This window comes from Haematobia irritans, chromosome 3 (genome assembly GCF_050003625.1).
Source record: "Haematobia irritans isolate KBUSLIRL chromosome 3, ASM5000362v1, whole genome shotgun sequence".
Classification (NCBI taxonomy): Eukaryota; Metazoa; Arthropoda; class Insecta; order Diptera; family Muscidae; genus Haematobia; species Haematobia irritans.
The window spans coordinates 66,129,354-66,148,203 of NC_134399.1; the positions used below are offsets into that span (position 1 = coordinate 66,129,354).

The 18,850-nt window shown below is 32.3% G+C and overlaps 1 protein-coding gene across 4 annotated transcripts in view; it reads left to right on the forward strand.

The window, feature by feature from the left end:
• The window catches only part of mamo (maternal gene required for meiosis), a 665,568-nt gene that overhangs the window by 417,984 nt on the left and 228,734 nt on the right, over nucleotides 1-18,850 (forward strand). The gene's annotated exons all lie outside the window — the stretch shown is intronic.

The window sequence follows — 18,850 nt, forward strand, 5'->3', positions numbered from 1 at the left end:
TCTCATGTATGTTTTATTACAAGTGCCCATTGAGGATCTCAATTATGCCATAATTAGAGTGATCAAAAACCCGATTTTTTTAAAAGTCGGGTTTCCTCGCTCCTAAAACCCGGATCATTTTTTAAAACCGGTGGGCGGTGTTTTAAATAACCGTAATAACCGGTTTATCCGGGGTTTCCCCCAAAAGTAGCAAAAACGCTTAATTTAATATGAATGACGGAAAAAATACTTCAATGTTTTAATATAAAAATTAAATTCTTTGGCTGTACGGTAACAATACCGTAGATAAACATTTAAATGTTGGATTTTTTTTATTTTTTGGTTCCATTTGCTTTTTGTAAATATTTCTGAAATGTTATATTAAAGACGGTGTTGAAGAGTATCGACAACTAAGAATTTTCTTGTACTTACTGCATTTGGTTTTCGCAGAATCATTTATTTGTTTTTCAAAATATTCACAAACAGAGCACATTTTCTACAGAAATGTACACCAAATTAACCCCCATTTTCAGGAAGCTCCGTTAGTGCTACGTTAGCTAACGAATTTTTAAACCGTTCTATGGACATGTCTGTCATCATGTCTATATATTTCATATGCCAGTTAGCAACTTAACTGCTAATAAGTTTTCAGTTAAAGTTAACCGAAGAGAAGATATTTCGATTTTACTTTCTGTTAACTGGGAGTTAAAGTCTAACGGAGATACATGAAAATGAATAAAAATAACGTAAGAAATATAATAGATTTGGTTGACAAAATATACGCTCCTGTTTGAACAAGCACGATTTGCTTATATTTAATTGAAATATCTCTGGGATTTCTTTTGAAAACCAACGTATTTTATTTGACATCTTGGAGGAATACTATGTTGGAAAAAATGAGTTAGAAGTGCGCAGAAAATAAATTCGGGATATTTTCTTATTTCAGTTTGCATTGAAAATAAAAAAAAAACCGAAAACCGGTTTTTATGATATTAGCTTAGGTGGAAGTTCGATATATCAGACTCACTTAGACTATTCAGTCCGTTGTGATACCACTTCTCTGAACTGAACTTTTCTCTTATCACTGAGTGCTGCCCGATTCCATATTTTATGATATTAAAAACACCTGTTCAAAAATGGGATTTTATACCGACAAAACCGACAATCGGTGCAAAGCGAAAAACCTGTCCACCGGTTTTCACCGAACGATTTTGTTTACTCTAGTAATAATTCTGTGATTTTATCATCATCTACAATATCTCATCAACCGAGACATGTAACTCACCTCTCCCACTATCATACTCTCCCATACTCTTTATTCCTATCATTCTGTTACATAAATAAACCAACTCATTGCTTTATCTCAAGCTCTTGCAACCAATACTCTCCCAATGACTCTCAAATTGTATTCTTCATGCTAGTATAGTACCAACACTACCACAACTGCAACAACGGTAATTTTATGTAAGCATTACAATATATTCGGCTATACTGAATGAAATGTGACAATAGAAGAGGGAGATAGGAAAATAGCCACGCACTATTGACGGCGTTCGATATGGACTTTTCGCCTATGATTTTATGTTGCACAAAAGGAGAAAATAATGTTATAAAATGACACGAAAAAAAAATCTGGTAAATGTTCCCCTTTATTAAGTACTCAAAATGTAAATAATTTACAAATTAAAAAGGAACGAACTTGTATATATCGAACGCCATAAATGCAACATTTAGTATGACGTTGGGCAATTTTCCATATTCACCATCTATTGTTTTCTGTATAAACACAACCATATGCGACGGAACACCATAAAGGCTGGCGGCGTTTCGCCAAATTGTAATCTATTCTAATTTGTTGGCGAAAAATGAGATAGTGTTGCCATTGATTCCGATTTCTTTAAACTCTTTACCAGGCATTGTTGTTGTTTCATCACGTACCAATTATGCTATCTTCGATTTATCAACATATAAAATCGAAAACTCAAGAAAAACAGAATAACATAGAATACATTTTTGGCGAAAAATTTTTGTATTTGCTAAATACGGGAAAATGTTTCGCCTACTGCATATCGTTATGATTTTGTGTACATACTACATTGATTCGCCATAACTAAAGAAATTTATCTTTAGTTTCTTAGAAATTTTAACACTTATTATGTTTTTTTTCTTAATTTTTCCATCGCTATATGCTCATCAATCTAATCAAACTATTAACAAAGATGTATCGTTATCTCCAGTACATCTTTCTGTATTTAACTACCACACTCTTAATATGCTTAGCTGAACTGTGATAATTTTTAAATCAGGCTTGAGATACCAAGTGAAGATAAGGAAGATAACAATTATTTAGCAGTCTGGCATTAACGCATGCATGCGTAAATGTTAATACATTTTGTTCTTGTTAGCGTGGAATAAATTAAAATTCATAGACGCTATTTAAACATAGAGGTTTAAACAGCATATTGCATTAAAGTATTATAGCAATGCGAGATTAGGGCAACAGTTAAACCTCGATGAAAGGACTTAACGCAAGAGCTAAAAGATTTTGTATTGAGAAAAAGTGGTTTTCATATTTTTTTTTTTCAATAATCTCGATATGTATTTAAATTTATAAGTTTATTAAATATCATATTTATTTATTTATTTCAGTCTATGGAACAACAACATTCCTTACAGACTAGAACTTATAACTAAAAATATATTAGATCTAATAAATCAGCGAATTTTTCTATGTTGATCATTATATCCAAATTGTATTCATTGATTCTATTGAACTCTTTTAAAGCCCTTGTTATAGGTTCATTAATAGAATAATTCGTTCTATGTAATGGAATATGAAAGAACTTATTATGACGCAGTAACCTAGGAGGCACATTCAAAGACAAAAGGTTAAGCAAATCAGAGCAATCTACTAGACCATTTATAATTTTATAAAGAAACATTTGCGACTGAAGCATTCTTCTGTTCTCAAGCGATTTAAGAGCTATAAGTCTGCATTTATCCAAATAAGATGGTTCAGGAATAGAGAAATTAATTGACCTAAGAGCAAATTTCAAAAACCTTCTTTGTATCTGTTCAATTCTATTTGAATATTTAACCATATAAGGATTCCAAATAATACATGCATATTCCAATCTTGAACGCACTATTGAGGAATAAACTAATTTGACAGTATATGGATCATTAAAATCTTTACAGCTTCTTTTAATAAATGCAAGTAGAGCATACGCCTTAGGAACAATATAATCCAAATGGCTGATAAAAGAAAATTTGTAATCAAAAAAGACACCAAGGTCAAAAACTTCAATGGAACATTTAACGGTACATGAGTTAACAAAATAATCGGAGCAAATAATATTATTGGATTTACTAAAAGAAACTTTACAACATTTAGATACATTAATTGGTAAGCCATTCTCAGAGCACCATATCGATTCATATTATCGATTATATAATGTAGCCAGATGACAGTTTTATGCCAAAATTATATATTTAACCCTTAAATGCACAAGATCACCTATTCTCCCCAAAAGAATATATAATTTGCAAAATGGTAGAATAGAAAATCTGCATACCACATTTTTTTTAATTTTTTATGTATTTTTTTTTAAAGAAATAGTTACTGTATCTTAGAAAAATACCGTGCACATTAAACTAAGTTTTTATTTACAAATAAACAATTTTTAGTAGAAAATAGAGATATCTTTACATTACAAAGTTTTTTAACCAACATTATTTTCATCTATTATTTATTATTATTTCATTTCCAATTTATAGTTGTTTGGATTTTTTGTCAAAATTACTCAGAAGTACTACAAAAAACACATATTTTTAAAAATAGCGTTATGTTGTTTTAAATGCATCAAACTTGATTTCATAGAATTCGGTCATATTTTTTTTTTGTTGTATCTTAAAAGATATAGTGCGCATTTAAGGGTTAGGTTATGTGGCAGCCCGATGTATCAGGCTCACTTAGACTATTCAGTCCATTGTGATACCACAGTGGTGAAGTTCTCTCTTATCATTGAGTGCTGCCCGATTCCATGTTAAGCTCAATGACAAGGCACCTCCTTTTTATAGCCGAGTCCGAATGGCGTTCCACATTGCAGTGAAACCACTTAGAGAAGCTTTGAAACCCTCAGAAATGTCACCAGCATTACTGAGGTGGGATAATCCACCGCTGAAAAACTTTTTGGTATTCGGTCGTAGCAGGAATCGAACCCACGACCTTGTGTATGCAAGGCGGGCATGGTAACCATTGCACCACGGTGGCTCCCGCATTTAAGGGTTAATATACAAAACCTTAAATATTACAAATATTTTACGTCATCACCATATTTTCTGTAAGTCAGATTAATTAAAGCAAATTAATCTTGTTTAACGCTAAGGCCATCGCATTATGTAGTTCGTATTTCCAGAGTTCTACCTGCACTCTTTCTAGTTCACATAAAAAGAATTTGTTAGCCTTTAAATCGAAGTATACATTCACATATGAAACGGTAGAGAAAATCTAACAACAGAAACTTCAGCTTTATGGAAACACAAAAAAATAGAATATCGTTTAAACATGCAAATTTAATTTACATATGCAATAAGCGTAAATTTAACAAAAAAAAAAACAAAAAGTATCAAACAAAGCTAGCATCCCGAAAAATACTATATGAAGTGTAAAAAATAAAATAACAGAGATTTAACGCAAAACTAGATGTGAATTACACCCAAGGAAAAATGTATTAATTTCGATACATATACGCAGAGAAGGAATATGATCATCCCAACCATGTTCGAAGAGCAAATTGTTACCTTTTAACGGAAAACATGTAGCATGTTTGTTGAAACCATGTTCTTTTCTGGGAAATTATGTATCTGATTTCGGAAGGCATGTTATGTTTGACGAGAAAAGAATATTTTTTTGCGACAAAAATGCTACATGGTCGCTGTGAAAAAGTAACATGGTGCTCTTGAAACATGTTTGAGGTGATCATATTCCTTCTCTGGGTGTATATAAAAAAAAAAACAAAAACTTAAACAATATCATAAACCAAAGTTTTTTTACTGTTATAACAAATAATTAAAAATAAAAATTTGACTCATTTTTATATTAAATGAAATAAAAAAATATAAAATAAACTACAATAAAATGAAATAAACTAAGATAAAATATAAAAATAAAATAAAATAAAATAAAATAAAATAAAATAAAATAAAATAAAATAAAATAAAATAAAATAAAATATAATAAAACAAAATAAAATAAAATAAAATAAAATGAAATAAAATAATATCAAATAAAATAAAATAAAATAAAATAAAATAAAATAAAATAAAATAAAATAAAATAAAATAAAATAAAATAAGATAAGATAAAATAAAATAATATACAATACAATAAAAAAAAAATAAAATAAAATAAAATAAAATAAAATAAAATAAAATAAAATAGAATAAAATAAATTAAAATAAAATAAAATAAAATAAAATAAAATAAAATAAAATGAAATAAAATAAAATAAGATAAAATAAAATAAAATAAAATAAAATAAAATAAAATAAAATACAATAAAATAAAATAAAATAAATTAAAATAAAATAAAATACAATACAATAAAATAAATTTAAATTAATTTAAATTACACACAATACAACTCAATTGTATTCACAAAGTTAGCTAATTTTTACAATTAATTTAAATTTAAGTTAATAAATTTAAATAAATAATTTAATTTTCTATTTTTTATAAAATATTTTTTTAGTATATCTTTAAGCTTATTTTATTTACAGAGATTATTTTCTCTAGTGCTTTAACCAACATGCATATAGCGTGCATTAAATTATTGTTAAACTTATGGCCGAGAAATAACTAACCAGAATTCTAACAAACATCACAATGCAATCACAATGTAGCTGCATCTCACATTCAATGTCTGTGTGTGTTGGCATTGCTCTGGTGGCTCGCCCGGTTGTTTGTTCTGTTGGTTCATTCATTTATTTGTTAGATGAACGTTAAAGTAATTTTTCGCACCAACTGTTTTAATTATATTTTTGTTCAAATGCTACCAAGAGAGAACTCAATGCAACAAATGAACCAAATAAAAATAACAACAAACATTAAAGCATAGCAAATTCTTTGGTTATGGGGCTTTCGAAGAAATCAAACTTGTGGATGGAAAAATATATACATTTTCACTAGACGATATCAACCATATCAATGTGTCATCCAGAGCCCTAGCCATGATGCCGCGATGGAGCCTGTTATAAATTCTCCGTTTAAAATTTTCGAATTTCCCTTACCAACATCGAACTATGTTAAAGTTTTTGTTTTCAACATATTTATTAAATGTATTTTTTATTTTATAATCAAATATTTAATGTATCATAATCACGATTGCCACAGTTGGTAGAATTCTTGATGTTTTGGTAGATTTTGTTAAATATTCCTCTCCAACTAAGAGGTACTTCATAAATAGAAATAAAATTTTGGCATAATTTTCTATAGAAATAAAATATTGACAAAAATTTATTTCTATAGAAATAAAGTTTTGGCAAAATCTTCTATAGATAAAAAATTTTGAGAAAATTTTCTATAAAAATAAAATTTTGAGAAAATTTTCCATAGAAATAAAATTTTGAAAAAATTTTGTATAAAAATAAAATTTCGACTAAGTTTTCTATATAAATCATAAACAAGCATCGACACAAAGGAAGCTTAGTGTATGGTGACTTGCGAAACGAACAGCAGCACACGAACTCAAGTTAGTTATTTTCAATAAATTATATCTTAAATAATATTGTGATTTTTGTGAACATTAAATGTACTTTCAATTTTTGTATTTTATGTAGATACAAAATCACAGAAGATGGTTGGTGGCACTAACCGAAATATTGGAACCGAACACATCAATAATCGATTGTTTCTACGACCTCAAGCCGAACAAAATTAATAATCGAAATAAAATTTCGACAAAATTTTCTAAAGAAATACAAATGTTTTTTTTTTTGTTGGGTAAATTTTTTTTTCCAAATGTTGGTAGATTAACATATTTGTGGCTCGAGAGGCAACCGCACGCAGAGAAGGAATATGATCACCCCAACCATGTTCGAAGAGCAAAATGTTACTTCTTAACGGAAAACATGTAGCATGTTTGTCGAAATCATGTTCTTTTCTCGGAAATTATGTATCTGATTTCGGAAAGCATGTTATGTTTGACGAGAAAAAAATATTTTTGCAACAAAAATTCTACATGGTCGCTGTGAAAAAGTAACATGGTGCTCTTGAAACATATTTGAGGTGATCATATTCCTTCTCTGGGTGCGTGATCATAACCTGTTCGCTTACAACCAAGAGTAATCCGCTGATTCATATACAACCAACGTTATTTATGTAGTGACCCATATGCACTGAAGCATTTGTGGCAATATTAAGAATTCTCCTCACAGTAATATCAAATCACAAATTATTTTTAATAGACAAATCTTTATTTTGGTCATAAATTTTTATAACGAACAATGAACATCGCAATAAGATCTGCATTAAAAAGAACTCTATCTACGATTGGTAAATGTGTATCGCAAAAAAGAATTTTGTTTTCAAATACCATTGAGCTATAGAAATATTAAGTACGCATCGACAAAGAAATACCTTAACGATTTCGCCAAAGCTGATTATGTCTAAGAAATTTTCTTAAATTCGTCAAAAATATTTACTCATTTTTGTGATGTCGGCATTTATAATATAATTTAGTTAATTTTTCCTAAAAGTAACCAAAATGTTCCTCATACCTTTCAATATTTTCTCATACCTCTCAATTTTCCTGCTACACCCAGAGAAGGAATGTGATCACCTCAAACATGTTTCAAGAGCACCATGTTACGTTTTCACAGCGACCATGTCGCAAAAATATTCTTTTCTCGTCAAACATAACATGCTTTCTGAAATCAGATACATAATTTCCGAGACAAGAACATGGTTTCGACAAACATGCTACATGTTTTCCGTGAAAAAGTAACATTTTGCTCTTCGAACATGATTGGGGTGATCAATATTCCTTCTCTGCGTGTATAGGGTAACACCATAAATGAAAAATAAAATTTTGTCTACACTTGCAAACTAGCAATAGTTGCTTTGCATTTGATTCGCTTTTAAAGATAAGGATCTCCAAAGATTACATATGCTGATTTTAAAGACTAAACTAAAGCTATTGCTTACTGAACATTATCTTAAAGGCCACATTTAAATATCTGCCGCAATGGAGAGTCACATTGTGCCTTACGTATATAGTCACCCCTTCCCCTGACTCAGGCAATAATTCCCATAAGGTAGGAAAAACATTTAGTATTTAGTTATTGCCTTTAGAGTGTTACTACTAGCACAGATGCTGAAGCTAATGTTGATGCTGTTGATTTTTTACATACATAGATGAGATCGTCTTTTACAGACCTTTTTTTGAGATGTTGGCGAAAAAAATTACTGTAAACTTTTTTAGAAGAGAGGGAGAGATGATGCAAGCAAACCAACAAAATAAAAACACCACAGTCTAACTTTGATTTTAACTATCTCTCTCTATCCCCCCTCACTCTCTCTCTCTCTCTCACTCACCTACCAAAAGTCTATTGCATTTGTGCAGTTTCGTGATCTATAGTCAAATGTTAAACATAACCCATGCGGTGAAAAGAAAAACACACACACACACGTCAATCTTCAAGCTTACAGTGAGTTGTAGGTTCAAATTGAACCTCTGATTGGAACATTCGTATGCCCATTATTTCATCTAACAAATGTCTGTCTGTCCATTTCTCTATTCCTAAGTCATATTCATAGATTTACTTGGTGGCTGTTTTGTAGTTGTTGTTGTGCTGGAGTTTATTTGAAAAAGCAAGTGTCTATTTGAACGATGACTTTAACATTAAGCTTTAGATGACCTGTGTACATTGTTTGACTACATATGGTTTCCATAACAGAGCTAGCTGCACAATGGGTATGAGACATAGGGCAAGCATTGAGGGCAATGAAATCATACAAAAGATGAAATCATCAGATGCATTGGTTTTTTCCCTAAGTGGGAACATTTAGCAAAATTCAATATTGCATCAAAGTGTGACTACTTAGAAATTGAGAAATATGTTAACTCAAAAGCCCTGATCATCCGTATGGTCGACATTTCAATTAATAGAATAATTGATTTAATTAAACAATCTTTAATGATAAATACTTAAGGGTATCTAACCAATGTTTTATTTGATGTCGTTAGTTTTATCAATTAAAGCAATTTCAAAAATAATTCAATAATTGAATTAATTAATTTCGTGGTTGAAGCCAATATTTTTTGTTCTGTGTAGTAGATTCAGTTTTTGATTCTCCCTTGAGAAAAAATCTTCGCTTTTGAGCATCAAAATGTTCAAGTGGATTAGTATCAAAATGGCATTGTTAGTAAAAGTTTATTGGAATCAATTTCAAATTTTTAATTGAATACGTCAAAATTGTCACGTGTCTAATTGCAACAATTTTCCGATAATATTTTTTTAGTGCATGACTATTTTCGAGTGTAGCTAGTACCTTACCTGAAGCCTCCAAAATTTAATTCATATGGAAAATGCTAATGGCGAAGGTCTAAAATTTACGCTGAAAGAAGGCTTTTCTTTTCTAATAAAGGCCGGTACTATGTTTGGTACATAAATAAAATAATTTACTTTAGTACCGATTAGCTTACAGAATTTATGCGTACAATCTTCCATTTAACAGGAATATGTTTGATACACATGTTGCCTCGTTGGCTAATACGAATTTCCATAGCCTTTAGTATAGATCTGGTGGGGGAAAATGATTCATTTTGGGTTTTTTATGTTAACTTCTTATGGAAATTACATACAAAAATTATCCGTTTGTCCCAAGTTTCGTTTCGGACGATAGTGATTTTTCTTTATGTGTAGATTTCTGTTTATATTTCAAGGCGTATTAATTTTTTTATACCCTCCACCATAGGATGGGGGTATATTAACTTTGTCATTCCGTTTTGTAACACATCGAAATATTCCTCTAAGACCCCATAAAGTATATATATTCTGGGTCGTGGTGAAATTCTGAGTCGATCTGAGCATGTCCGTCCGTCCGTCCTTCCGTTCGTCTGTTGAAATCACGCTAACTTCCGAACGAAACAAGCTATCGACTTGAGACTTGGCACAAGTAGTTGTTATTGATGTAGAATGGATGGTATTGCAAATGGGCCATATCGGTCCACTTTTACGTATAGCCCCCATATAAACGGACCCCCAAATTTGGCTTGCGAGGCCTCTAAGAGAAACAAATTTCATCCGAGCCGGCAGAAATTTGGTACATGGTGTTAGGATATGGCCTCTAACAACCATGCAGAAATTGGTCCACATCGGTCCATAATTATATATAGCCCCCTTATAAACCGATCACCCGATTTGGCTTGCGAGGCCTCTAAAAGAAGCAAATTTCATCCGATCCGGCTGAAATTTGGCACATGGTGTTAGTATATGTTCTCTAACAACCATGCAAAAATTGGTCCACATCGGTCCATAATTATATATAGCCCCCATATAAACCGATCACCAGATTTGACCTCCGGAGCCTCTTGGAAGACCAAAATTCATCTGATTCAGTTGAAATTTGGTACGTGGTGTTAATATATGGCCTCAAACTCCCATGCAAAAATTGGTCGAAATCGGTCCATAATTATATATAGGCCCTATATAAACTGATCCCCAGATTTGACCTCCAGAGCCCCTTGGATCCAACAACCATGCAGGAATTGGTTCCTATCAGCCCATAATTATATAAAGCTCCCATATAAACCGATCCCCAGATTTGACCTCCGGTGCCTTTTGGAGAAGCAAAATTCATCCGATCTGCTTGAAATTTGGTACGTGGTGATCGTATATGATATTTAACAACCATGCCAAAAGTGGTCCATATCAGTCCATAATCATATATAGCCCCATATGAACCGATCCCGAGATTTGGTTTTGGAGCCTTGTGGAGGAGCAAATTTCATCCGAGTGAGTTGAAATTTGCTACATTGTGCTAGTATATGGTCGTTAACAACCATGCCTAGCTAGGTCCATATCGGTCTATAGTTATATATATCCCTCAGATAAATCGATTTCCAATCACACAAAAATTGGTCCATATCAAGTTCATAATTGTATATATCACCCATATAAGTGACCCCCATATTTCAATTCCGGCTCTCTACGTACCGTGCAAAAAGTCCATATCGAGTCGTAATTATTTTTAGATTTAACTACACATAACTTTTTTGTCTAATATATACCACCTATGGACTAACTCACAATTTAGAAAACGATGTTAAGAAGTTTTAAGATACCACAACCCAAGTATTTCGATTGTGGATGACAGTCTTTCGTAGAAGTTTCTACGCAATCCATGGTGGAGGGTACATAAGATTCGGCCTGGCCAAACTTACGGCCGTATGTACTTGTTTTTAATTATTGATTTTTTTAATAAAAATTCTAATTCGTAAAATTAATTAAACTTATAATAAATATTTCTCTTCATGTATTAAAACAGTTTTAAAATTTGTAACTATTCATATTTATAATTAATATATTTATATATTCAAAATTAATAGGTATAAAATTATATTTTAAAATTAATATTTATTGTGACTCGTAGCATTTTTTATTGTTTCTCTTAACTGTTCTTAAAATATATAAATGTTTTGTTCCCCGATTTAATGATCCAATATCTTAAATATACATTTTTTAAGAATTCTTTAGGATATTGAGAATAATCTTCAGCCCATAGTATGCCATAGTTTATATATGTTTTTCATATCACTGGACTTGAGGTTAGTTTTACTCACAATACTCTCTATATGCGAAGTGGTTGGTTGGTTGGTTGGCTCTTTGGTTGATTTAGTTCTCCTCTTTGTGGCCTAATACACAACGCATGCTGTGCGTACGATCATAAATCAACATTTTATTTGTTGAAATAAATCTGCACTTTATTGCTTCATTATTATGCGAAATTGTTATTTATGGCAGCAGGAAGTGGCACACAGACTCACTTCCAAATAGCACTCTGTCCTGCAACCGATTGTGTTTTTTTCTCTAAGCCTTAGCTATCTAGTTGGTCCCCTTCCCCTTTGTTGTTTTTGCATTTCAGTTTGAAGATCTCATAACGGTTTATGGATGAAGTTTGATTTGAAAAGAGATGGGTGAATGATTGTTAGATGATCTTCTTCTTCGTTTTTTTTTTGTGAAGAGAGCGAAATAGCAATACTTAAAGATTAACTTCAATCTTAATTTGATCTTGTCAGGAAACTTGAAGCATTCATTGATTTTTTGCTAGATTATCTTGGTTTATTTTGAATGATCTATAATGGGAAAAATCAATCGTCATGAATTTGCAGATACACAGAATCGTTTTTTTTTAACATTTTGCCAAATCATCACCATTAGCTTGAATCATTTTCTTGTCATAATTGAATGCAGTGATATTTCCCATTCAATTCAGGCATAGCGTAATTCAGGTAGTCTAGAATTTTAACTGGTCATTGGTGCCTTAATGACAGACCGGAAAACTACGAATAATATCAATAGCAGAGAAACGGCAATCATTTGTGATTTAAAGTTGTTATGCTGACTCATCATCAGAAAGACTATTCGAAAGGAACTGTCCGATGTTAGAAAATCAAAACGTACCAAAAAGTAAAAGATTAAGAACACAAGACTACGCTTTATCGCATCTTATGAAGAAAGGGGGGAAACATAATTGAAAATAGTTTTTACAATTACATTAAAATAATATTTGTATGTCTGCTCAGGATTCCAATACTGGCTTTAGGAAATTTTCCCGACACCATTCGGCATATATTTTAATCCCACGATCTGCACTATAGTTCTTTTAATAGAAGAATTCGTGGAAAAATGGACAGAAGGACGGACAGCATCGACACTAGGAATTGATCTAGTGATGAAGACATTAGGCCTCGTTTTTTTTAATTTGCATATAGCTTTAATATCTCTACCATATTGTGTACATATTTTACAAAAAAAATATTTTAGTTTTAATTGATGGAATTTTATTTCCATTATGTCATTATGTGTTTACAAGAATTTTGATGGAAATCAATTTATTTGATATCATCATCAATGTCAACATACTGACAGCTCTATTAGAAAACAAAATTATGTAAAAATCCGAAGACATCTTCATTGCGTCATAACTTGTCCCTGCCTTATGTTGGACATTACCAGTTGGCTAACTAGTCCTCATAAATAGAAAATTTTAAGGTGCGTTCCTTTAGAGGTAGAGATAGAGAGAGAGAGACATAGATATCGAACGCATCAGCAATAACAAGTCTTGAATTTATTCAAAAACAAAAAAACTAGGCAGTTGATCATGTTTGAGGCTGCTTAATTTAATTACTTATTTATAGTTTGACATGAATATTCATAAATCAACAAAATACAACATCAAAAGAATTAACAAAAAATAGTATATCTGCAACTTTTATCATCTGTTACAAAATTAAGAAATTATTTTGCCAGACCCATAGCCATCACCAATGAAGCGCCATCGAGCTTTGGGATGTCTAGCCTTAGTGATTTCACTAGGCTTGAACAATTGCATGGCAGCAACAAGTGCTTGTATGGGCAGTTTTTTTGTGCTAGTGGTTGTCTTAAACGTTTCCATTATACTTAGTCAAAGCCTATGCGCCTGCGCAAAAGGCCTTTAATGATATGCGTTTATTTTGAATTTATTCAACGCATAATTTCTCTAGCCTAAGGCCATAAAATAGTTATCCTTTATGATGCTAACGACACAAACATACCATCCATGTAGTAGAGTATAGTTTGGTTAACAAGAGATAGACAGAGAGAGAGGGAGAGAGAGAGCCTCTAACTATTTTGAGCATCGTTAAGGAAAAATTGTTTTTAACGACCATTCGGGGTTTTTGTTCTCCTTTTTACGAAATTCAGAAATAAGAGAGAGTGAGAAAGAGAGAGCCTCTGACTATTTAAGCATCGTTAAAGCAAAATTGTTGCTAACGACCGTTAGCTCTTTTCTCTTTTTAACATCTTAACATTAGCTAAAACTATAGGCTACCGCTACTACTGGCCTGTAATCAACAAATTAGAGTGATTTTTAGTTGTTTTCGTGCTCCTTAACTGCAAAACGATTAATTACAGTCATTTTCGTTTGTTAAACATATTCGTTTTTTCCTTAATATAGATTAATGTCAAATTTATTCAAATTTTGTTTTCCATCGATATCTAAACGAGTTCACATGTAGATTCATTTCATTGATATATCCATTTTTACGATATTGATATTATGAGAGCTAGATAATCTTGATCTTAGGGCAAATACATTGTATCTCTTATCACAGTAAGATAGGCTGTTTTACATGCCCATGTCTATAATGGGAAGAGGTGGTAACCATTTTGTTGTTAATGGAAATTTTATGATGGATAAATTTTTATTAGAGCAGCATGGGGTCCATGGAAAATTATCTTAAAATCTAATATATACGCACAGAAAACAAACAAGGCAGCCATTTAATGTGTTTTTTTTATAAGATCGTTTAGTTTAGTTGTCCGAAAACCCTGTGTTTTATCTTTGTGGAAAAAAAATTCTAGCCGAGAAACAGATATGCTGGCAATAAGCATTTCTATGGTGGCTGATATATATTGCAACCAACTGTATCATTGTTATCATTTTTAAACCGCTCCACTGACATAAGATCGATTTATTCCAGTGACAAATAATTTTATTGTTTACAAGCTTACAAAAGTATTTTGATCTATTGCATTCAGAAAAAAATTTATTCGTAATGTAATTCAATAATGATAGTGTGATTGCTTTAAATTTGGCTGGACTGGTTGATTCGGAGAGAAATGTGCGAAAAGTAAAGGCCAGATTTGATCGAAACCCATATCGCTGTGGTAGAAAAGAAGTGGCCAGTTACCGAATTTTGGTTCTGAGAAGCCATATCACCTTTAGCAGTTTGAGAACAAATCAACTGATGGAATTTGCATCTTATATCAAATTGAGTATAGTAGCAGACCGATATTTCACCGTCATATTTATCAATGCCCGATTCTGTTTTAGCTCAACGACAAGGGACCGCCTTATTATGGCCCAGTCCAAACGGCGTTTCATTTTGCGGGACCATACTTATAGAAGCTTTCAAACACTCAAAAATGCCACCAGCATTTCCTTCAATTTGCCACCCAAACTCAATCGCCACCTATGGTAACGGTGAGGACTGCCCCCGCACACAATATATGCCGAATGGTATTGGGAATATATCCTAAAGACAGTATTGAAGCCATGAGCAGACAAACATTTCGGCCATGGATATTCCAACAGGACTCGGGTCTACCAAGAATGGCTTAAAAAAGGGGGCTCCTCCAAATTTCTACCGCACCAAAATCTCCGGGTGGACGTTTTGCCCCCAAAATACCAGTGGTGATCATCTCAAGACGTCGCTTTGCCGGGAATGGGCCAAAATACCGCAGAGCCACTTACTCTTTTTATGTCTTAAGGTTTAGTTCTCGTACCGTTTTATGCAAAACAAAATTTCAAGTTCAACACAGATACAGGAAAAAAATGTTCAATTAGTAGCTTCATTTTAAGAACACATATTTATTTTTAAGAAAATGGTTTAAGATTTCAACCAAATTTGGTTGAAATCGGTTCAGATTTAGATATATCTCCCATATATAGCTATTGCCCGATTTACACTCATATGACCACAGAGGCCAATTTCTTGCTCCGATTGAGTTAAAATTATGCACAGGGAGTAGAATTAGCATTGTAGCTATGCGTGCCAAATTTGGTTGAAATCGGTTCAGATTTAGATATAGCTCCAATATATAGCTTTCGGCCGATTTACACTCATATGACCACAGAGGCCAATTTTTTGCTCCGCTTTTGTTGAAATTTTGCATAGGGAGTAGAATTAGCATTGTTGCTGTGAGTGCCAAATTTGGTTGAAATCGGCTCAGATTTAGATATAGCTCCCATATATATGTTTTTCTGATTTCGACAAAAATGGTCAAAATACCAACATTTTCCTTGTAAAATCGCCACTGCTTAGTCGAAAAGTTGTAAAAATGACTCTAATTGTCCTAAACTTCTAATACATATATATCGAGCGATAAATCATAAATAAACTTTTGCGAAGTTTCCTTAAAATTGCTTCAGATTTAAATGTTTTCCATATATTTTTTTTATACCCACCACCATAAAATGGTGACGGGGGTATAATAAGTTTGTCATTCCGTTTGTAACACATCGAAATATCGATTTCCGACTATATAAAGTATATATATTCTTGATCAGGTAGAAATTCTAAGACGATATAAGCATGTCCGTCTGTCTGTCTGTCTGTCTGTTGTAATCACGCTACAGCCTTCAATAATGGCGCTATCGTCCCGAAATTTGGCACAGATTAGTTTTTTGTTTGCAGGCAGGTCAAGTTCGAAGATGGGCTATATCGGTCCAGGTTTTGATATGGTCCCCATATAAACCGACCTCCCGATTTGGGGTCTTGGGCCTATAAAAATCTAGAGGTATTGTGGGACTATAAAGAGGTGTGTCGAAAATGGTCCATATCGGTCCATGTTTTGGTATAGCCCCCATATAGACCGATCTCCCGATTTTGCTTCTTACGCGTCTAGAAGCAGTATTTTCTATCCGATTTGTATGAAATTGAAAATCTAAAGGTATTTAGGGACCATAAAGAGGTGTGTCGAAAATGGTCCGCATAGGTCCATGTTTTGATATAGCCCCCATATAAACCAACCTCCCGATTTGGGGTCTTGGGCCTATAAAAACCGTAGTTTTTATCCAATTTGCCTGAAATTGAAAATATAGAGGTATTTGAGGACCATAAAAAGGTGTGCCGAAAATAGTTCTAATCGGTCCATGTTTGTGTATAGCCCCCATATAGACCGATATCCCGATTTTACTTTTAGGGTTTCTAGAAACTATATTTACCATCCGATTTGCCTGAAATTGGAAATCTAGAGGTATTTGAGTACCATAAAAAGGTGTGGCGAAAATGGTGCTCATCGGTCCATGTTTTGATATAGCCCCCACAGAGACTGATTTCCCGATTTTGCTTCTTGGGCTTCTAGAAACTATATTTTCTGTCCGATTTTCCTGAAATTGAAAATGTAGAGTTCTTTTGGGACCATAAAAAGATTTTTACTTCTTGGGCGTCTAGATACTATATTTTCTGGCCGATTTGTTTGAAATTGAAAATCTGGAGGTATTTTAAGATCACAAATATGTGAGTAGCAAATGGTGCCTATCGGTCCATGTTTTGGTATAGCCCCCATATACACCGATCTCCCGGCTTTATTTCTTGGGCTTCTAGAATCCGTAGTTTTTATCCGATTTGCTGGAAATTAGTAATCTATAATAAAATTTTACACAAACGAAATTTCTTTTTCTTATAAAGTGTTTTCGTTTATTCAACGATTGTCTCTAAAATTTGTGTCAAAAGAAAATTTTGCTTGTCTAAAATTACGTTTCTCAAAAAAGAAAACACTTCTTTCAAGGTATAGCAGGCGCACTGATCATGAAAATTGCTTCAAACTGAAAGTAAAAGTTCCAGATTTTACTCATCGTATTTAAATAAATGCGGAAAAATCTACAGATTTCAGATTTTATGTCAAGGCGTAATTTCAACATATACACGATATGTTTATATTTTCTCTAAAACTCAAACAAAATTGGTTCTCATAAATCCAGAATCTTATCTGGCCTTCATATTTAGAATCTTTAAAGTTTGTCTTCGGGAGCTGGCTCGTTTGGGAGAAGATTTGTCATCAAACCCCATACAATTCTATATATTATCAAGTAACCCACTACGACGAAGAATTTTCATAGTAAACTATTATACTTGATTCAGGGTGGTGGGTATTTAAAATTCGGCCCGGCCGAATTTACTGCTGTATATACACTTTCAATGTTTTCACTAACATTGTGTTCCACCCTAGTGCATTAGCCGACTTATATTTTGAGTCTATAGATTTTGTAGAAGTCTATCAAATTCTGTCCAGATCGAGTAATATTCAAATGTATGTATTTGGGACAAACCTTTATATATGTAGGCCCCAACACATTTGACGGATATGATATGATATCGGAAATTTAGATCTACAAAGTGGTGCAGGATATAATATAGTCGGCCCCGACCGACTTTAGACTTTCCTTACTTGTTTGTCTTAATAAAGTGGGTATATGGTTTATATACATTAAACATATACTTTATATTACAAAAGGTCAAAATTTATATAAATCATACGTCCCCATGTACTAATATTTTATATTAGTAATACGCCCTATAGTATGCAATAGTATACAATAAATATCAATCATAAGTACCATGGTTCTTTTAAAATGTGATAATTTAATTTCATATTTTATATGATTCATTCAAGACAATATTGACTTAAGTCATGATCTATGTGTCAGTCTTACATTAATATTGGAACCATATACATTGTTACAAAAAATCTCTATTACATTAATTTAGACAATGTAGTCTTATATATCTTTACACCTCACGAAACTATCTACATCTATCAAGCAAAGTTTAATACCAACATTTTCCTTGTAAAATTGCCACTGCTTAGTCGAAAAGTTGTAAAAATGACTCTAATCTTCCTAAACTTCTAATACATATATATCAAGCGATAAATCATAAATAAACTTTTGCGAAGTTTCCTTAAAATTGCTTCAGATTTAAATGTTTCCCATATTTTTTTTACTAACATTGCGTTCCACCCTAGTGCATTAGCCGACTTAAATTTTGAGTCTATAGATTTTGTAGAAGTCTATCAAATTCTGTCCAGATCGAGTGATATT